General features: G+C 46.0%; 1 protein-coding gene across 1 annotated transcript in view; it reads left to right on the top strand.

Annotated features, from left to right (window-relative positions):
• The window catches only part of LOC139578569 (sec1 family domain-containing protein 2-like), a 164,827-nt gene that overhangs the window by 38,893 nt on the left and 103,577 nt on the right, over positions 1 to 22,357 (top strand). The gene's annotated exons all lie outside the window — the stretch shown is intronic.

Below are 22,357 nucleotides of genomic sequence, written 5' to 3'. Positions count from 1 at the left end.
TCCGGTGGTCAGTTCTGTAAAGCATTGGTCAGACCAATCAGAATTCATGCTCCAAGACTGTTTTGATCATGTGGACTGGAATATGTTCCGGGTCGCATCTGAAGATGGCATCAATGAATTTGCAGACTCAGTCACCGGATTCATAAAAAAAATGCATAGATGATGTGATGCTGACAGTGTCTTTCAAAACTTAACCAAATCACAATCCGTGGATCGATAGCAGCCTTGTAGAAAAACTGAGAGAGAGAGATACTGGGGACAATAGTATGGTTAAACAGTACTAATACGACCTACGCAGATTGATCAAGATGGCGAAACAGAAGTATAGGGACAAAGTGGAGGAGGAATTCAGCAGGTCAGACACAAGGCATATGTGGCAGAGGCTCCTAGCGATCACGGATTACACAAAAAAACGCCACCATACCGGACGAGTTAAACACCTTTTTCTCACGGTTGGAGCACAATGACCCTGAGCTGCAGAGGAGAGCCCCTGGTGACAATGTGGGCTACATACTCACAGTCCCCACTGAGGACATACAGGGCCTTCGGAAAGTACTCAGACCCCTTGACTTTTTACACATTTTGTTACGTTACAGCCTCATTCTAAAATGGATGAAATAAAAAACAATCCTCAGCAATCTACACACAATACCCCACAAACCGAAAACAGGTTTTTAGAGATTTTTACAAATGTATTGAAAATAAAAAAAACAGATACCTTATTTACATAAGTATTCAGACCCTTTGATATGAGACTCAAAATTGAGCCCAGGTGCATTCTGTTTCCATTGATCATCCTCGAAATGTTTCTACAACTTGATTGGAGTCCACCTGTGGTAAATTCAATTGATTGGACATGATTTGGAAAGGCACACACCTGTCTTTATAAGGTCCCACCGTTGTCAGAGCAAAAACCAAGCCAGAAGGTCAAAGGAATTGTCCGTAGAGCTCCGAGACAGGATTGTGTCGAGGCACAGATCAGGGGAAGGGTACCAAAAATTGTTTGCTGCATTGAAGGTCCCCAAGAACACAGTGGCCTCCATCATTCTTAAATGGAAAATGTTTGGAACCACCAAGACTCTTCCTAAAGCTGGCCGCCCGACCAAACTGAGGATTCGGGGGAGAGAAGGGCCTTGGTCAGGGAGGAGACCAAGAACCCGATGGTCACTCTGACAGAGCTCCAGAGTTCCTCTGTGTAGATGGGAGAAACTTCCAGAAGGACAACCATCTCTGCAGCATTCCACCAATTAGGCCTATTAGGTAGCGTGGCCAGACGGAAGCCACTCCTCAGTAAAAGGTACATGACAGCCCGCTTGGAGTTTGCCAAAAGGCACCTAACAGAGCTCCAGAGTTCCTGTCACTCTGACAGAGCTCCAGAGTTCCTCTGTGTAGATGGGAGAAACTTCCAGAAGGACAACCATCTCTGCAGCATTCCACCAATTAGGCCTATTAGGTAGCGTGGTCAGACGGAAGCCACTCCTCAGTAAAAGGTACATGACAGCCCGCTTGGAGTTTGCCAAAAGGCACCTAAAGACTCTCAGACCATGAGAAACAAGATTCTCTGGTTTGATGAAACCAAGATTGAACTCTTTGGCCTGAATGTCAAGCATCACATCTGGAGAAAAACTGGCACCATCCCTACGGTGAAGCATGGTGGGGGCAGCATCATGCTGTGGGGATGTTTTTCAGAGGCAGGGACTGGGAGACTAGTCAGGATCGAGGGAAAGATGAACGGAGCAAAGTACAGAGAGATCCTCGATGAAAACCTGCTCCAGAGCGCTCAGGACCTTAGACTGGGGCAAAGGTTTACCTTCCAACAGGACAACGACCCAAAGCACACAGCCAAGACAACGCAGGAGTGGCTTCGGGACAAGTCTTTGAATGTCCTTTTGTGGCCCAGCCAGAGCCCGGACTTGAACCCGATCGAACATCTCTGGAGAGACCTGAAAATAGCTGTGCAGCAACGCTTCCCATCCAACCTGACAGAGCTTGAGAGGATCTGCAGAGAAGAATGGGTGAAACTCCCCAAATACAGGTGTGCCAAGCTTGTGGCGTCATTCCCAAAAAGATTCGATGTTGTAAACGCTGTCAAAGTTTTATTTGTAATAAATTGGCAAACATTTCTAAAACCATTTTTTGGGGTCAATTTTAGAATGCGGCTGTAATGTAACAAAATGTGTAAAAAGTCAAGGGGTCTGAATACTTTCCGAAGGCACTGTATCTACCTCAATTTCCCTGCACATCGACTTGGTACTGGTACCCCATGTATATAACTAAGCTATTATTGCTCATTGTGAATTTATTCCTTGTGTTACTATATATTTTTTATTACTGTTATTATTATTATTATTGTTTTATTTTTTGTTTACTGCATAGTTGGGAAGGGCCCGTAAGTAAGCATTTCACTGTTAGTGTACACCTGTTGTTATCACGTTCTGACCTTAGTTCCTTTTTTATGTCTTTATTTTAGTTGGTCAGGGCGTGAGTTGGGGTGGGCATTGTATGTTGTTTTTCTATGTTTTGTTCTGTTGTTATATTTCTATGTGTTTGGCCTAGTATGGTTCTCAATCAGAGGCAGGTGTCCGTCGTTGTCTCTGATTGGGAGCCATATTTAGGTAGCCTGTTTTCTAGTGTGTTTTGTGGGTGGTTGTTTCCTGTGTTAGTGTTTGCACCATACGGGACTGTTTCGGTTGTTTGTTCGTGTTTTGTTACTTTCTGTGTTCATTTAGATTTATTAAAAATCTATTATGGACACTTACCACGCTGCACATTGGTCCGATCCTTGCTACTCCTCCTCAGACGAAGAGGAAATCTGTTACAGAACCACCCACCAAAAAAGGACCAAGCAGCGTAGTAACCAGGAGCAGAGGGTTCTGGACTCCTGGACTTGGGAGGAAATTTTGGACGGCAAAGGACCCTGGGCACAGCCGGGGGAGTATCGCCGTCCGAAAGAGGAGCTGGAGGCAGCTAGAGCGGAATGACGCCGCTATGAGGAATTGGCGCGAGGTAACGGGCACGAGAGGCAGCCCCAGATTTTTTTTTTGGGGGGGGGGCACACGGGTAGATAGGCGGACTCAGGTAGGAGACCTGAGCCAACTCCCCGTGCTTACCGTGGCGAGAGAGTGGCTGGGCAGGCACCGTGTTATGCGGAGAAGCGCAAGGTGTCCCCAGTGCGCACGCATAGCCCGGTGCGCTACATCACGGCTCCTCGAATCGTCCGGGCTAGAGTGGGCATCGAGCCAGGAGGGATGATGCCGGCTCAGCGCATCTGGTCTCCAATGCGTCTCCTCGGCCCGGGGTATACTGCGCCAGCCCTACACACTCCCCGCACTTGCCGGGCTACAGGGGGGATACAGCCAGGACGAGTTGTGCTAGCTCTGCGCTCGAGACCGCCAGTGCGCCTCCACGGTCCAGTGCATCCGGTGCCTCGGCCAAGGACAAGGCCTCCTGCATGTCTCCCCAGCCTGGTGAGTTCTGTGTCTGTGCTAAGCACTAACCCTCCTGCATGTCTCCCCAGCCTGGTGAGTCCTGTGCCTTCTCCCAGAGCCAGGCCTTCTGTGTGTCTCTCCAATCCAGTGATAATCCATGGCAAGAAGCCTCCAGTGATAATCCATGGCACGAAGCCTCCAGTGATGATCCATGGCACGAAGCCTCCAGTGATAATCCATGGCAAGAAGCCTCCAGTGATAATCCATGGCACGAAGCCTCCAGTGATGATCCATGGCACGAAGCCTCCAGTGATGATCCATGGCACGAAGCCTCCAGTGATGATCCATGGCACGAAGCCTCCAGTGATGATCCATGGCACGAAGCCTCCAGTGATGATCCATGGCACGAAGCCTCCAGTGATGATCCATGGCATGAAGCCTCCAGTCATGATCCATGGCACAAAGCCTCCAGTGATGATCCATGGCACGAAGCCTCCTGTGAGGATCCATGGCACGAAGCCTCCGGTGAGGATCCATGGCACGAAGCCTCCGGTGAGGATCCATGGCACGAAGCCTCCGGTGAGGATCCATGGCACGAAGCCTCCGGTGAGGATCCATGGCATGAGGCCTCCAACGAAGGACGTCAGTCCGGAGCCTCCAGCGACGCCTTCTAGTCCGGAGCCTCCAGCGACGCCCTCTAGTCCGGAGCCTCCAGAGTCTCCCTCCAGTCCGGAGCAGCCAGAGTCTCCCTCCAGTCCGGAGCAGCCAGAGTCTCCCTCCAGTCCGGAGCAGCCAGAGTCTCCCTCCTGTCCGGAGCAGCCAGAGTCTCCCTCCTGTCCGGAGCAGCCAGAGTCTCCCTCCTGTCCGGAGCAGCCAGAGCCGCCCGTCAGTCAGGAGCTGCCTCCCGCCTGTCCAGCGCTGCCGGAGTCTTTCGTCTATTCGGGGCCCGCTGAAAGGGTCCCCAGTCCGAGGTCGGCGGCGAGGGTCGCCGATCCAAAGGCGCCACATAAGTGGGCCAAGACTATGGTGGAGTGGGGTCCACGTCCCGCACCAGAGCAGGATTTATTAAAAATCTATTATGGACACTTACCACGCTGCACATTGGTCCGATCCTTGCTACTCCTCCTCAGACGAAGAGGAAATCGTTACAGTTGTTTACAAAGCATGTGACAATAAAAATTTGATTTGATCTTCAATGAGGGAACATTTTCCACAGGTCTTCATACAAAGTGCTACTCTGATTCCACGGAGGAAAATGAGCAAGCATCACGGCCGCTCCAGGCTTAGCAGGCTAATGAGTCAATTTTGGATAAGTAGATCTGAGAGTCCAGCGAGTTGAGCACCTATCCTCATCAGAGCAGAGTGGTAATGATAACAGGAAGTAACATGGGTTAACATTGACCTCTGACCCAACAGTCCATTAGCCAGTTAAAATGGGCCTTCTCTATAAACAGGGCTCTCTCTCCCTATTAAACAGATAGTACATTATTCCGGGGCTGGGGCCATGCGGTGGCTGTGTAGTCAGGCCTGGTGTATGTAAACACAGCCGTCCCAGACCATCTCAGACTGTCTCAGGGTCCAGTGCAGGGGGAGAGAGAGGGGGGTTTATTCCTGGGTTACCTGACAGTGAGTAAACTCCATTAGCTATCTGCTCTGCATTCCCTCCCACTGTAATCCCCTTTGACTAAACACAGGAAGGAAGAGATGGGTAAATAACTCACTTCTCTGATAAACCAAGCAACTTTTTTTTCTCTCTCCTTCCCTGAAGTGAATTGAATGGATTGGTTTGACTAAAACAGTAACAGTGTCAGGATATGTCCATGTTGGTGTGTGGCATGTCTGTAGATCAGAGTGACACAGATATGAGCAGAACACAACATACTGAACAACGGAAGAGAGGCTAGGAGGGGGAGATGGGGAGAGGGAAGGAGATGAAGAGAGAGGGGGAAAGACGGAGTAAAGATGGAGAGAGATATCTATGAAGTAAGACAGAGAGTCTCTGAAATTGTGCTAGAGAGACTCAGGACTTCCAGGCCCCTGCTGTTCACACTGTGAAGTGGCCCTCTGTCTCCACCGGGCTTACCGGTCCCTCCCTTCCCCCAGTGTTGAGGGGGTGTCTGGGGAATGGATGAGAGGACAGTCAGTCCAGGTCACCCCAGATATGAGGCTGTAAAGAGACGGTAGGGAGTCTAAGGGGTCAGCAGCACTGGACTCCTGGATGACTCACACCAGCATGTCAGTCATTCACACTCATTTGTTACAGTCTGCAGCCCCCCAGGGCAGTGTTTCCCAACTCTAGTACTCAAGTACCTCCAACAGCAGACATTTTTGTTGTTGCCCCGGACAAACTCACCTGATTCAACTCTTTGAGGGCTTGATGATTAATTGACAAGTTGAATCAGGTGTGCTACAAAACAATGTGTGCTGTTGGGGGTACTCGAGGAGTGGTCTAGAATGTCACGATGCCCTGTGGGGGTAGGTAGGGGACAACAGTAGCAGATTGAGACAGTCCAGAGAGGGGAGGAATGTCTGGGCTGGCTTGGGGACAGGCTTCATACCCCTGGGGTAAAGACAATTACAGACTTAAAGCCCCTCTGTCTGTGGCATGCAGGTCAGATAAGAGACTACATATAGTGGACCTGACCAATAGTTAGACTAAACTGGCCATGTTGATGTAAACCAGATTTGACTAAACCAGACTAGATTGCATATTGGTCTTCTTATTAACTTTTTCTGATTGAAAGGGAAAATAAAACATTGATTTTGCAGAAATGTTTCTCGCAGCCTACTCACACTCTGCGGGGCCTACCATGGCTGTAGTGTTGAGCCTGTGCAGGAGAGGTCAGAGGTTAGGGTTCAGGGATTAGAGTTCAGTAGTCCGGTTAGCAGATGTTAATGCGAGTGTAGCGAAATGCTTGTGCTTCTAGTTCCGACAGTGCAGTTATATCTAACAAGTCATCTAACAATTCCCCAACAACTACCTAATACACACAAATCTAAAGGGGGAATGAGAATATGTACATGTAAGTATATGGATGAGTGATGGCCGAGCGGCATAGGCAAGGTGCAATAGATGGTATAAAATACAGTATATACATGTGATATGAGTAATATAACATATGTAAACATTATTAAAGTAGCATTATTTAGAGTGGCATTGTATAAAGTGACTAGTGATCCATTTATTAAAGTGGCCAGCGATTGGGTCTCAATGTAGGCAGCAGACTCTCTGAGGTAGTGATTGCTGTTTAGCAGTCTGATGGCCTTGAGATTGAAGCTGTTTCTCAATCTCTCGGTCCCAGCTTTGATGCACCTGTACTGACCTCGCCTTCTAGATGGTAGCAGTGTGAACAGGCAGTGGCTCGGGTGGTTGATGTCCTTGATGATCTTTTTGGCATTCCTGTGACATTGCGTGCTGTAGGTGTCATGGAGGGCAGGTAGTTTGCCCCCCTGTGATGCGTTGTGCAGACCGCACCACCCTCTGGAGAGCCTTGCAGTTGAGGGCGGTGCAGTTGCCGTACCAGGCTGTGATACAGCCCGACAGGATGCTCTCGATTGTGCATCTGTAAAAACGTTTGTCAGTGTTTTGGGTGAGAAGCCGAATTTCTTCAGCCTCCTGAGGTTGAAGAGGCGCTGTTGCACCTTCTTCACCACACTGTCTGTGTGCGTGGACCATTTCAGTTCGTCTGTGATGTGTATGCCGAGGAACTTAAAACTGTCCACCTTCTCCACTGCTGTCCCATCGATGTGGATAGGGAGGTGCTCCCTCTGCTGTTTCCTGAAGTCCACGATCATCTCCTTTATTTTGTTGACGTTAAGCGAGAGGTTGTTTTCCTGACACCACACTCCGAGTGCCCTCACCTCCTCCCTGTAGGCCGCCTCGTCGTTGTTGCTAATCAAGCCCACTACTGTTGTGTCCACGCAGTCGTGGGTGAACAGGGAGTACAGGAGGGGGCTGAGCACTCACCCTTGGCGGCCCGTCAGAAAATCCAGGACCCAATTGCACAGGGCGGGGTTGAGACCCAGGGCCTCCAGCTTGATGATGATGAGCTTGGAGGGTACTATGGTGTTGAATGCTGAGCTGTAGTCAATTAACAGCATTCTTACATAGGTATTCCTCTTGTCCAGATGGGATAGGGCCGTGTGCAGTGTGATGGCAATTGTGTCGTCTGTGGACCTGTTGGGGCGGTATGCAAACTGAAGTGGGTCTAGGGTGGCAGGTAAGGTGGAGGTGATATGATCCTTGACTAGTCTCTCAAAGCACTTCATGATGACAGAAGTGAGTTCTACGGGGCAGTAGTCATTTAGTTCAGTTATCTTTGCCTTCTTGGGTACAGGAAAAATGGTAGCCATCTTGAAGCATTTGGGGACAGCAGACTGGGATAGGGAGACATTGAATATGTCCGTAAACACACCAGCCAGCTGGTCTGCACATTCGTACAATGTTAACGCCGTAAAAATGGAAACATACATACAAACATAGTAACCAGAGTCAGATAGCCAAAAATAGCAACCCACAGACAATTAGACAATTAGGGATAAAGCGTCTGGCTGGTTGTTCTAGAATTTGACCCAGGGGCATATTGACAGACAGAGCAGAAGCCTTGTTTCTGATCAGTAATAGCTGGGAGCTGGAATGTTATGAGAGGCAGGTCGGGCTAATCCCAGCAGGGATGGAGCAACAGGCTGGGGTGGAGAGGTTAGTTCTACTCTGCTCCACTGCTCTCCTATTGCTAACATACTTACTACTGACTACAGCTATGCTCTATGCTCTTAATGAACAACAGACAACATGATTGACTGACCGTCACTCTCCCTTTCATATCCTCATTCAATAAAGTAGGCCTACTCCCTGTTCATTCAGTTTATCACTGTCTTTCAGAGAGCTTGTATCCCTCACTAACTGGCTCAGCCACTAGCTTGTCTATGGGAGGGATGTAGTACATGTATGGTTTGTGAGTAGCTCAGTCTGGGCTGTTGATGTAGAGGTAACTAGTGTGATGTTCCAGGAAGGGGTGAAAGGGAGTGTTTGTTGAGGCATACCCCACCCTTGTCCAGCGCTAGTCCCAGGCTGCACACAGGCCCTGTGATTGTGGGCTGGGTACGACCCAAATCTGCTCAATCTGCCCCATTCAGACAAACCCTCTTCCATTCCAGTGGGGGGCAGGGGCAGCATTGGTAGGTAGCGTGGCAGTGCCAGCAAAGTGGGTACCCTACCCCCACCAACCTTGAGGTAAAGCCCTACTGAGAGGTATTTACTGTACCCAAACGGCCCTCTTCATAACTCTGTAAACACCATGAACTAACACCACCGATCACACTGACCACATCTAGCTATATCACTACAACCACCATGTCAGCCTACAAAACCACATCTATATTACTACAACCACATTTTTATCACTGAAAAATAAAACTATATTTCACACTCTATAACCTCGACAATATACTGTAACTAACTTCTAAAGTGAGGGAAAGCTTTCTTACGTGAGTAGGTAAAAATTAAATCTACTGTTTTCAGTTTTTTTTTACTGTTAACCACTGAGTGAATGAGAGGTCAGAGGTGTTGACCTGATCACAGGTTGACCTGACCTCACAGGACCTCTCTCACATGGTTACAGTCCATTCCCATGGCCTCACTAACATTACACCACCACCAGGGTGCCCAGCTCTGCTCACCGTTCCCTTCAGGGCAGCCACCACACCAGCCAGAGAAAATAGCCATTTCATCCAGCCATGCAGTTTCCAATATAATTACCCTTCTCTGTGTCCAGCCTGTAGCCAGAGCCCAAGAACAGTGAAATGAAATCAATAGAGAGAGGGAGAGGAGCACAGAAACTCATTTCACTTAATAGCTCAATACAACTTGGGGCTCACATATTACGGGTCAATTTTGATTGCAAACATCAACTCTCCCGTCACAAGTCTTGATCGTGAGTTCTGATTTCGCAAGAACATGTTTTGAATGGGGTCCCAAACATACACAAAACACACATACATCAGCTAAAAACAGAAACAACAATACACAGTTGGGATCAGATGGTTATCACTGGGCCTACCTGGTATCTATTTTTACCTGAGGACACATTTTCCACTTTCTTCTATAAATGCCTGCTCACTACTATGATACTAAAGCTGGAAGGCAGAGTGGACTGTGAGAACTACGGATGTCAGAAGGGTACAGGACAGGCATAGACTAAAGTGGATTGATGTGGATCAAGGAGGACTAAGGTGGTATATAGGATACTGGTACCAAATAAGCTGCGGTATCTTCCTCCCTTTTTAATAAGCATGGGTCCAGCTCAGAAACCAGGTTTACAAGGTTGTTTTAAAATTCCACTTTGGCATGGGACGCTGACTGGCGCAGGCCTGTTTTGTTTTTCCGTGATTTACTTTAATAAGTTCCTAAATACTGTGCTGTCCTGCTGCTAGCTTTACAGCTTCAGGAATATAAAGAGACTATGAAAACAGAGAGGTAAGAGGACGAGGAAGTGGCTTAGGAATAGAGTAGTATTAATTAGATTAGAAGACGGTAGAACATGGCGCCTTACGACTCTTGTCTCCACTCTGTGTGAGAGCGTTTTTAAACTGTTAGCAGACCACTGCTATAGGTCAGAGGTGTGATAAGAGCGAGTGATGAGACGTACTCTCCCTCTCTTGTACTGTCTGTTTTCCTCACTCCCCTTCTCCAGCAACCCCTGACCCTGCCATGGTCTGACACATGTGTACATCCATCCCTGTGTACACTGCTTCCTCTCCTCCTGTCTCCTCAACAAACAACACACCTCCAGGAAAGCAGCCCCCCCCAGACATTTACAGGACCTGCATGTTTTTTCCTCCAAACACAACTGGCTGTGTTTATAAACAACAGGAGAGAGAGTCACAGTGTGTGTTTCTCTATCTGACAAGACAGTTTATCCCAACAAATTTGTGGTCATCTCGCCTCAACAGTGTCACCACCACCCGCTGTTCCACACTCACCTGCAAAACCTAAGCAAACTGAGGCAGACCGAGAGAGAAAAAGTCCCTCTCTTTGGTATGGTGTGTGAGCAACAAGATCTCTTAGTTTCACTTCGAAATTCGACTTATTATGGATGAACGTCTATTTTCTACAATTCCGCAAGATTACAGGGTTTATTCCGTGTGGTTACAGGGTTAAAACATTAACAACTGAAAGGGTCAAGTTTATGTATTCATTCTGAGTAGTTAAGGTTAGGGCTATGGTTTAGGGAAGGCTTAAAACAAAATAATTAAAAACAACATGCTGTTGTGGGGGAAAATGTCCATGGGGGAAGTAGAGGGGAGCTGATGGTTTAACGGTAGAAACTATTGGCCACTAGCGACTCTTGTGGCGGGCCGGACGCAATGCACGCTGACACGGTCGCCAGGTGTATGGTGTTTCCTCCGACACATTGGTGCGGCTGGCTTCCGGGTTAAGCTGGCGTTGTGTCAAGAATCAGTGCGGCTTGGCTGGGTTGTGTTTCGGAGGACGCACGGCTCTCGACCTTCGCCTCTCCCGAGTCCGTACGGGAGTTGCAGCGATGAGACAAGACTGTAACTACCAATTGGATACCATGAAATTGGGGAGAAAAAGTGGTAATATAAACTAAAACTAAACATTTGTTTTTTCAGAAAAGGGTCAATGCAGATAATTCGGGTGGCTATTTGATGAACTATTTTGCAGTCTTATGGCTCGGGGGTAGAAGTTGTTCATGAGACTTTTGGACCTAGATTTGGCGTTCCGGTACCGCTTGCCGTGCGGTAGCAGAGAGAACAGTCTATTACTTGGGTGGCTGGAGTCTTTGACAATTTTGATCCACCACCACAATTCATCTCAATAGTATGTTTAATGTGCTATCAAGCACTTGATGTTACAATTTTCATCAGTGGAAAGGCCTTCAAATCCATTTCACAGACCATTGAACTGATACCTCATGACAAAGGCCTTAGTGTGAGTTGACAATGTATTTGAGTATTACAGTATACAGTAGGGCTGGGAATTGCCAGGGACCTCACGATACAATATTATCACAATACTTACTATAGGTGCCGATATGATATGTATTGCAAAATCGATATTCCGATTTTATTGCGATTTGATGTTCCAAACATATTGCTCACTATATGTCTGCTGCAGAGAGACGAGGGAGACATGAGTGAACGAGTTTTGATCAGTCAGAAATAAAAGTGCTGAAAACATGTTGGCTCAGTATTTAAAAAGAAGATGGAGAACAAGCTATAGAATGAAAAATACCGGCGTTTTGGCACAGGTACAGCCGACTAACGGTACCTACAGTAGCAAACAAAATATAATATAATATTGTCCCAAAATAATATCACAAATGTTACTGTGAGAACATTGAAACGGCTGATGTGCTTAAGGGATCCTTGGCTCTCATATCCCCCCTTTCCCTCGTTCTTTCCTTGGAGGAGGTATTTTTTCCCCTTTGGCAGAGCTTCACGTGTTGTTGGAGCTATGTTCACCACGTCAGTACTCCTCATCTGTGACACATTTTTGAACTTGTCTCTATTGTTTGCTGTGGCGACTTGGCTGAGGAGTCAGAACCATTGATGTCAGGAGTTTTCATGTGGCTAGGATTTATTTCTGTGTGGCTGTAGATCTAATGTTTTTCCCAGTCATGGGAGAGAGGACCTTGCGTGTCTCCGCAGGCTCACTCTTTAGACCTAATACCTCGACGTAGCCAGAAATACACACTTTGTACACAAAACTCAAAGCGAACATACTCATAACACAATGCTTATTGCTAGCGCAGGTAAAGAATAAAGTCCAATAGGAGAGGTGTGTAAACACATAAGTCATCTCATGCATAGCTTTGTGTTTGGTCTTCCCCTCTGTGTGTTTGGGGTTGAGACTGTGAGTCTCCAGGGGAGAGGGTTGCTGTGCAGTATAGGGAGCCGGGTCTGACTGTCCTCAGTAGAACCTCTCCTCTCCTGGTGAATCGGGTCAGTGTGGTCTGCTGACTGGTCCTGCTGGCGTCAGGCTCTTCTGAGCGTGCTCCGCTCCAGCCGGACACCACAGACTGGGGAAATCCCCCACAATGCTCTGCATTCACCCCTTCACTCTAATGAGGAAGGTTCTGGAAAGAGATTGGGGCCCTTGGAGAACGAGACCTAACAGTGACCCAGTGTCCCAGACAGACCGTGTAGAAACACCCTGCCCAGGCCAGAGAGCGATTCAGCTAGGACAGCACTTTCCTGTGGTGGACCCTTATCCTGCTGTCTCTACACCTCATCTACCATTCCGTTTATTTGTCTGTTTTAATAGGGTATCAACGTCTCTCTTTATACTATTTATGGTGTAGTTACCATTCATTGTAGATACAGTAAGTAGTATTGGACAAAGATCCTTGTACTTTCTGGTCCCTCTCAATACTGTGTGTTTGTGTCTATGTGCGTGCACTGAGGCTGTAACAGTGGCTGTGCCTCCTGCCGTGTCCCATGGCATCAGACACAGGCTCTCTGTTCAGCCCTCTACCAGCTCCACCTCAACAGAGATTAGCTATCAGCTCATTTGTCACTACCTGCTGAGCACAGGCCAGCAGAGGTCGCAGGCCAGAGGGCGTGTGTGTGTGTGTGTGTGTGTGTGTGTGTGTGTGTGTGTGTGTGTGTGTGTGTGTGTGTGTGTGTGTGTGTGTGTGTGTGTGTGTGTGTGTGTGTGTGTGTGTGTGTGTGTGTGTGTGTGTGTGTGTGTGTGTGTGTGTGTGTGTGTGTGTGTGTGTGTGTGGGGATCATGAGAGTAGATTTGAAGTTTTCATGGTGATTGAACAACCGAGGGCAAAGGGCTTATCTGATTGAAGAGTTAAGGATGAGATAATTGATCCGTTTGAGCTGTAATGGGTGATTGGCCTGTAGAGGGTTAACCCCAGCAGACCCATGCTGTACAGATGGAAACCTAACTGACTGGAATGTGTGTATGTGTGATGATGAATGACCAGTCTGTGTGTGGGATGTTCAGAGCTGATCTGGGCACTATGGGCAGAGCCCTGTTTGCTTGTAGGTTCCTGGGCAGTCTGAATTGGCAGGCAGCAGACTGGTCGCATCCCCTACTGCCCACAGTTCCCTGGATGGGGCACAGACTTCCTCTTTGTGGGGAGTGTAGGAGTGTTCCCCTCAGGTCGATGGAGAACACGGGCAAGGGGACAAGGGCTCCTCTCTGTAACACCCTGTAATTATACCCAGCTGAGACCCATGGACCCCTCCAGTCATCCCCCCATATCTCCCCCTTCCCCCTCCTCTCTCCTCCACCCCAGTGCTTACTCATGCCCACCTTTAGACTGCCCTCCCTCTTGCCCCGGGGATGCAACCCACTCACCCATATGGAACAGGACTCCCCCGGTCACTATGGTGACCCCTGATCTCCATGGTAACTAAGTAGCGCAGGTCAGGCTGGGTCAATCAGAGACGGAATCCTGCCACCCTAGCCCTGTCATTAATTACCAACAATTCCCATGTGCTCTGATGCAGTGTCAACCCATTAAACCCAATAGGATAGGTCCAGGTGAAGTTGAGTGAGATGGGTTTGGCATTTTCATGACACCCTATCTGTCTGTAGCAGGGTGATGTTATGTGTTACGCTAGTCACACAGGTAAATCACCTCTGACAGTGTTTAGGAAACAACAGGCTCATGTTTGCCATAACCTGAGCTCACTCTTTGACCTTTTCACTCTTCAACAAGGCCTTGGAGTAACGTTTCCCTGAGAGTAGATCTGTAGTGTCCTGTCTGAGTCATTGTGGGGCCTCATGTAGGCAAGAAGATGTAATACTGTTCTCCTAGCATCCAGGAGTCCGGGCCGTGTTTTAGTTAAGCTACCGCTGTGTACAGCGCCAGTCCTGTCCAACATTCTGTGTTTATATGTTTTGACAACGTCGGATTTATCTGCTTTTTTTTCTTGCTTTTTCTCAAGTGAAGCTGGTGTTTGCGTTTGTGAGGAAATCTTTGGATGAGAAATTGCATGCCGCTTTTTCTTAGCTTCGTTGACGGGGCAGGTTCACATTTGTTGTTTCTGGAATCAACTGCTATGAGTTAGAAATTACACTCATCTGTGGAGTTTTCTGGGGGCGGCCCCCCTGTTACCCTACCCCCCCTCGCACAGTGTGATTGACAGCTGGACACAGAGAGGGGGAGATGCCCCAGGCTCTCTGTCTGCTCGGGTCTGGAGATACTTAAAGGCCCAGTGCAGTCAAAAACATGATTTTCCTGTGTTTTATATACACTGAGTATGCCAAACATTCGGAACACCTTCCTAATATTGAGTTCCCCCCCTCTCAAACAGCCTCAATTCGTTGGGCGTGGACTCTACAAGGTGTCGAAAGCGTTCCAAAGGGATGCTGACCCATGTTGACTCCAATGCTTCCCACAGTTGTCAAGTTGGCTGGATCTCCTTTGGGTGGTGGACCATTCTTGATACACACGGGAAACTGTTGAGCATGAAAAACCCAGCAGTGTTGCAGTTCTTCACACAAACTGGTGCACCATACCCCATTTAAAGGCATTTAAATATCTTGTCTTGCCCATTCACTCTGAATGGCACACATACACAATCCATGCCTCAATTGTCTCAAGGCTTGAAAATACTTATTTAACCTGCCCCCTCCCATTCATCTATTCTGATCTACACATGGATGTCATGGAAAGAGCAGTTGTTCTTAATGTTTTGTATACTCAGTCTATGTTTCCACACTATGAGGTTGGAATTATACTGTGAATTTGTGAACATGATGATAATGGGCTTTTAGTGTAAGAGCTGTTTGAAAAGACTGCCTGAAATCGTTGCCTGTTTTCGTGGCATGGATTTTTAGCCTGCCTGGTGACATCAGTAATAGACCAATAAGAAAGAGTTCCAAACCTCACTGCCAATAACAGCTAGTTTTCAGTTTTCCCCTCCCACTCAGACCACTCCCAGACAGTCCTAGCAAGAGTCTTGCTTGAGAAATTGCTGTTTGCTAAGAAGCTATTTTTGTCATTTGAAAACAATCACAGAAAGGTACTTAATTGTTACCCAGAAATGATTTGATATCGAGTTAAAAGACGTATGCATTGGACCTTAAAATATCCTGCTATCGCTCCCTCCTATATGTCTCTTTATCCCCACTCTGTTTCTGTAGGCTACCACCTTTCTCCCTCCCTCTCTGTGCCTCCTCCTCTCGCCCCTCTCTTCCTACCCAATCTTTATTTTCCCCCTCTTTCTTTTCTTGGTTTTATACTTATAGCCTGATTCATGTCATGTGTTGATTGGTAGATATGGGTCCCCTTGTATTCCATAGGGATCAATCTGTTCCTGGAGTATAAATGAAGAACATGCAACCACATACTGTCAGATCTCTCTCTGTGAGCGCTCAATACCAAACCCAGACCAGAGTCGCCTTCAGCAGTAAATATGTATCTATGGTCATAACAATGGCACTCATCTGAATATTATAAAGGTCTGAGAACAATGGTCAAAGCACTGGATATGTTTATCGCTAACACATGTCAAACACAAAGCCCTAAGCCAAAACATGGTTAGTTAAAATGTATGATGCTTTTCATGGTTATTATGCATTAATAAAAACAGGTTCAGGTTACATTGGATTAGGTAGAGCTCTGAGTCGGGTTCTAATGCTGAAAATGGTTGAAGATACTGTCTAACTGAGTTTTTTCCCATCGCCTGCCATGATGGAGTGCAGTTTAAACCCAAACTACGCAATACATGGAAAAACACACTCAGAAACACATGTAGGGAAAACCTCACTTATTTCTCTATTTTCCCCCCTCTAGCTTTCATCTGTAGTGAACTCAAATGGCCTCCTCTCTCTGCCTATTGTTCTGACTAGATGAGTAGATACATGTGGGCCTGTTTGTCCCAGTGTTGTTTTCATGGAAATGGCAAAAGAAATTAAAGAAACCCAAAACGAGCCCCAATGCCGAACCGCTGATTATGAGTGGATGGGGTGGTGGTGGAGGAGAGGGGGAGCGAGAGGGGGTGGGGTGGCTCATACGCCTGCCATATGCTCCCCCTACCTCTCCCTCTCTCCCCCTCTCCCATTTTCCTCTGTTATGAATTATTTAAGATGCTTAGGGCTCACCCTTTCATGTGTGTGTGTGTGTGTGTGTGTGTGTGTGTGTGTGTGTGTGTGTGTGTGTGTGTGTGTGTGTGTGTGTGTGTGTGTGTGTGTGTGTGTGTGTGTGTGTTATGAACATCATAGTCCAACAGCAGTGCTGTCTGCTTTGCTCCTCTCCTCTCATCATGGCAGGAGGGTGTCTGTCTGTGGCTGAAAGCCTTTGACACGATGATGGTTTATGGTTACGTTGTGTGTTTGGGATCTAAAGTGTGTACGGGTGGCCTTGTGCGTTTTTAGACAAGTCACTCAGTGTCATCTAGTGTTCTGGAGCAGACACCAGTTTGTTGAAAGTTAGATGTTTTTAATCAAGCGATAGTGTAGGTCTCCAATGCTCCGGATACTGAGCTGAAGATGCACGCCCTTCAACAATATAAAGGTCATAAGTTCAACGGCCCACGCAGGATTTGACATCACCACATTGTACATTACCTTCTGGTGGGTACTCTAACCATTGCTCCACATCCTGCTCATGACATAATAATACAAATATCAAAGTGCAGAATCGACATTATATTCTGCAGCTTTGCATATCTGAGGTTGGCTAAGATGGCTAGAAGATGACGCTGCAGTGGATAGCAGCCATCATACGGGCTCCTGAACAATTCTGTTATTTTGTGTGGAGGCCAATTGCAAACTTCAGACGGGCCTGGACATGCGCTGGCTTGAGCAGGGGGACCTTGCGTGCGCTGCAGGATTTTAATCCATGACGGCGTAGTGTGTTACTAATGGTTTTCTTTGAGACTGTGGTCCCAGCTCTCTTCAGGTCATTGACCAGGTCCTGCCGTGTAATTCTGGGCTGATCCCTCACCTTCCTCATGATCATTGATGCCCCACAAGATGAGATCTTGCATGGAGCCCCAAACCGAGGGTGATTGACCGTCATCTTGAACTTCTTCCATTTTCTAATAATTGCGCCAACAGTTGTTGCCTTCTCACCAAGCTGCTTGCCTATTGTCCTGTGGCCCATCCCAGCCTTGTGCAGGTCTACAATTTTATCCCTGATGTCCTTACACAGCTCTCTGGTCTTGGCCATTGTGGAGAGGTTGGAGTCTGTTTGATTGAGTGTGTGGACAGGTGTCTTTTATACAGGTAACGAGTTCAAACAGGTGCTGTTAATACAGGTAATGAGTGGAGAACAGGAGGGCTTCTTAAAGAAAAACTAACAGGTCTGTGAGAGCCGGAATTCTTACTGGTTGGTAGGTGATCAAATACTTATGTCATGCAATAAAATGCAAATTAATTACTTAAAAATCATACAATGTGATTTTCTGGATTTTTGTTTTAGACTCCGTCTCTCACAGTTGAAGTGTACCTATGATAAAAATTACAGACCTCTACATGCTTTGTATGTAGGAAAACCTGCAAAATCGGCAGTGTATCAAATATTTGTTCTCCCACTGTATAAGCTGTGAGTTTCACGTTTGGGGAAGATAATATTCACCATAAAAATCCACCTTTTATAATAAAATCATTACATGCATAATTGCATTTGCGGTCACTTGATAATGGGGTTTTCCACTAATAGCCTACTACCATGTGCGCATTGCTGCCCGTATAATGTGAAGAAATAGCCTAATAGTTTAGCAACATTTTAAGCTAAACGTTCTGATCTGTTGCATCAACCATATTGCATAAAAATGTTTGGAATATTTATTTCTAGCACAAAATAGAATAGGTTGACTTTTGTACTTTAGAGGACAGTAGATTGACATAAGCTAGTGCTTTTGCTGTTCGTTAGGCCTACTCATCTTGTCGGCTGACGAAAAGTAAATGTGGATTGTTCTTCCAATTTCTTTTATATGCACCTCGGAGTTGCGTCCCCTACGTGTCGGTCTTCACTTGTATTTAGCCTGTGAGAAACCAGCTGCGCGCGTGCGCCATCATGCATAAATGTATTTTGTCCCCCCACACCAAACACGATCACGACACGCAGGTTAAAATATCAAAACAAACTCTGAACCAATTACATTCATTTGGGGACAGGTCGAAAAGCATTAAACATTTATGGCAATTTAGCTAGCTAGCTTGCTCTTGCTAGATCATTTGTAATATTTAGCTAACTTGCAGTTGCTAGTTAATTTATCCTGGGATATAAACATTGAGTTGTTATTTTACCTGAAATGCACAAGGTCCTCTACTCCGCCAATTAATCCACACATAAAACGGACAACTGAATCGTTTCTAGTCATCTCTCCTCCTTCCAAGCTTTTTCTTCTTTGAACTTATATGGTGATTGGTATCTAAACTTTCATAGTATTACCACGACGACCGACAACACAGTTTGTCTTTCAATCACCCACGTTGATATAACCAATAGGAGATGGCACGTGGGTATCTGCTTCTATAAACCAATGAGGAGATGGGAGAGGCAGCGCGATCTGCGTCACAAATAGAACTGACTTCTATTTTAACCCGTGGCAACGCAGACGTTTGTTGATGTGCGCGAGCAGTGCGGGTGCAATAATTGAATAATATAGATTTCTACATTTATTTTGCAACGCTCACGCACGCGACGTGAGCGGTGTAGTCGAGTGTGAGAGAAGCTTTGGATTGCACAGCACACTCAGGGAGAAGGGCACAATGCAGCATTCCTGCCGCAAAAGGTATGGATTTTTTTTAGGGCGATGCCGCCGTGAAATTCGAGGCATTATCAAATGCTTGTCAAATTGTGAATGAGAGATTATTGGAGTGTGTACAGCCTGCGCAAAAAAAACAGAGCAGAGCTCATGCCTTCAAAGCAATTTTTTTCAAATCCTCATTAGAGTCATCATGGAGCCTTACAATGTATTAGAAATCGAAACATATAGCCCAACGTTTAGTTGTTCTACAAAGTTACATTAATAACTCTAAATTAAGCATATAGGTGTACCTATTTCATTGTTGACCGCTCATCACAGAATAGCTGCATGTGCGCACTCCCTCAAATCATTTGGAGAAAATACTTATATTTTATGAACCTTTTTCAAATGTATTCGTCATACTATAAAATAATGCCACGGAATTTTAACCAAATCTTGTCTGCTAAATGAACTAGTGTAGCCGACAGCCATTTTGCATCGCCAGATCAGGGCCTAACAAAAGAACAGCTCAGAGCATGCTTTTCTTTTCTTCTGAAATAGACTACATTTTCTTCATATCATGCTTCTTTAGACCTGTCTAAAATAAATCATGGAATTATTGTGAAGGTGTAGGCTATATTACATGGATTTATTAGACTTTGTGGAAGCCAAGAGATGCTGAATGTGTTTATGTTGATTAACGGTCAATTACCGTGAGACCGACAGTTATTTTCTTGACAATCACCAGCTGACGAAATTTCGTGGCCACCACAGCCTTTGTCATATCCTATGTTTCTCAGTCGTGGCTGAACAGAGACATGGATAATATACATCTTGCTGGTTTTTCTATGCATCGTCAAGACCGGATGGCAGACTCGGGTAAGATGAAAGGAGGAGGGGTGTGTCTCTTTTAAAAACAGCTGGTGTGCGATCTTTCTAATGTTAAGGGGGCGGCAGGTAGCCTAGCGGTTAAGAGCGTTGGGCCAACAACCGAAAGGTCACCAGTTCGATTCCCCGAGCTTACTAGGTGCAAAATCTGTTGATGTGCCCTTGGGCAAGACACTTAACCCTAATTGCTCTGGATAAGAGTGTCTGCTAAATGACTAAAATGTTAAGGAAGTCTCGAGTGTTTGCTCATTTTGCTCGCCTGAGTTGATAAGCTGCAGATCATACTACTTACCTAGAGAGTTTTCATCTACATTTTTCGTAGCTGTGTATTTACTACCAACAAACTGATGTTCGCACTAAGACCGCACTCAACGAGCTGTATAGGGCCATAAGCAAACAAGAAAATGTACATTCAGAGGCGCCATTTCTCATGGCTAGTGATTTGACCTCATTTTTACCGGCATGTCACCTGTGCAACTAGAGGCGACAAAACTCTAGATCACCTTCACTCCACACACAGAAACACATACAAGGCCCTCCCTTTGGTAAATCAGGCCATAACTCTATCCTCCTGCTTCCTGCTTACAATCAAAAACTCAAACAGGAAGTACCAGCTGAATACGGAAGTGGTCCAATGAAGCAGATGCTAAGCTACAGGACTGTTTCGCTAGCACAGACTGGGATTCATCCGATTAACATTGAGGAGTTTACCACATCAGTCACCAGCTTCATCAATAAGTTGCATGGTCACTTTGTGTCAAAATGCAAGCCGAGATCTACCGCTCCATAATATGGACTTGGTCTTTTACCAAATAGGGCTATCTTCTCTATACCACCCCTACCTTGTTACAACACAACTGATTGGCTCAAATGCATCAAGAAGGAAATAAATTCCACTAATTAACTTTTAACAAGGCACACCTGTTAATTTAAATGCATTCCAGGTGACAATCTCATGAAGCTGGTTGAGAGAATGCCAAAAGTGTGCAAAGCTGTCATCAAGGCAAAGGGTGGCTACTTTGAAGAATCTCAAATCTAAAATATATTTTGATTTGTTAAGCATTTTTTTGGTTACTACATAAATACATGTTTCATTTCATAGTGTTGATGTCTTCACTATTATTCTACAATGTAGAAAATAGTCTAAATAAATAGAAACTCTTGAATGAGTTGGTGTGTCCAAACTTTTGACAGGTACTGTATGCAACATTAACCGAATACACTGAACAAAAATATAAACACAGCATGTAAAGTGTTGGTCCCATGTTTCATGAGCTGAAATAACAAATCCTAAAAATGTTCCAATCTCACAAAAAGCTTATTTCTCTCAAATCTTGTACATAACGTTGTTTACATCCGTATTAGTGAACATTTCTGCTTTGCCAAGAGAATCCATCCACCTGACAGGTGTGGCATATCAAAAAGCTGATTAAACAGCATGATCATTACACAGGTGCACCTTGTGCTGGGGGCAATAAAAGGCAACTCTAAAATGTGCAGTTTTGTCACACAACACAATGACACAGATGTCTCAAGTTTTGAGGGAGCGTGCAATTGGCATGCTGACTGCAGGAGTATCCACCAGAGCTGTTGCCAGATAATTGAATGTACATTTTTCTACCATAAGCTGCCTCCAACATTGTTTCAGAGAATTTGGCAGTACGTCCAACCAGCCTCACATCCGCAAACCACGTGTATGGCGTCGTGTGGGCGAGTGGTTCGCTGAGTGCCCCATGGAGGCAGTTTGGTTATGGTATGGGCTCATATAAATGCTACGGACAATGAACACAATTGCATTTTATCGATGGCAATTTGAATGCAGAGAGATACTGTGACGGCATCCTAAGGATCCATTTCTATTCATCCGCCGCCATCACCTCATGTTTCAGAATGATAATGCACGGCCCCATGTCGCAAGGATCTGTACCCAATTCCTGGAAGCTGAAAATGTCCCAGTTCTTCCATGGCCTGCATACTCACCAGACATGTCACCTATTGAGAATATTTGGGATGCTCTGGATCCACTTCCCGCCAATACTTCGCACAGCCATTGAAGAGGAGTGGGACAACATTCCACAGGCCACAATCAACAGCCTGATCAACTCCATGTGAAGAAGATGTGTTGTGCTGCATGAGGCAAATGGTTGTCATACCAGATACGGACCGATTTTTCTGATCCATGCCCCTAACTTTTCTGTGACCAACAGATGCATATCTGTATTCCCAGTCATGTGAAATCCATAGATTAGAGCCTAATTTATTTATTTCAATTGACTGATTTCCTTAAATGAACTGTAACTCTTAAATTGTTGCGTTATGTTTATATTTTTGTTCAGCGTAAAAACAGTTCTGTAGGAATG

This window comes from Salvelinus alpinus, chromosome 6 (genome assembly GCF_045679555.1).
Source record: "Salvelinus alpinus chromosome 6, SLU_Salpinus.1, whole genome shotgun sequence".
Taxonomy (NCBI): domain Eukaryota; kingdom Metazoa; phylum Chordata; class Actinopteri; order Salmoniformes; family Salmonidae; genus Salvelinus; species Salvelinus alpinus.
The sequence above is the reverse complement of the archived record's forward strand: the minus strand, read 5'-3'. Positions and strand labels throughout refer to the sequence as shown.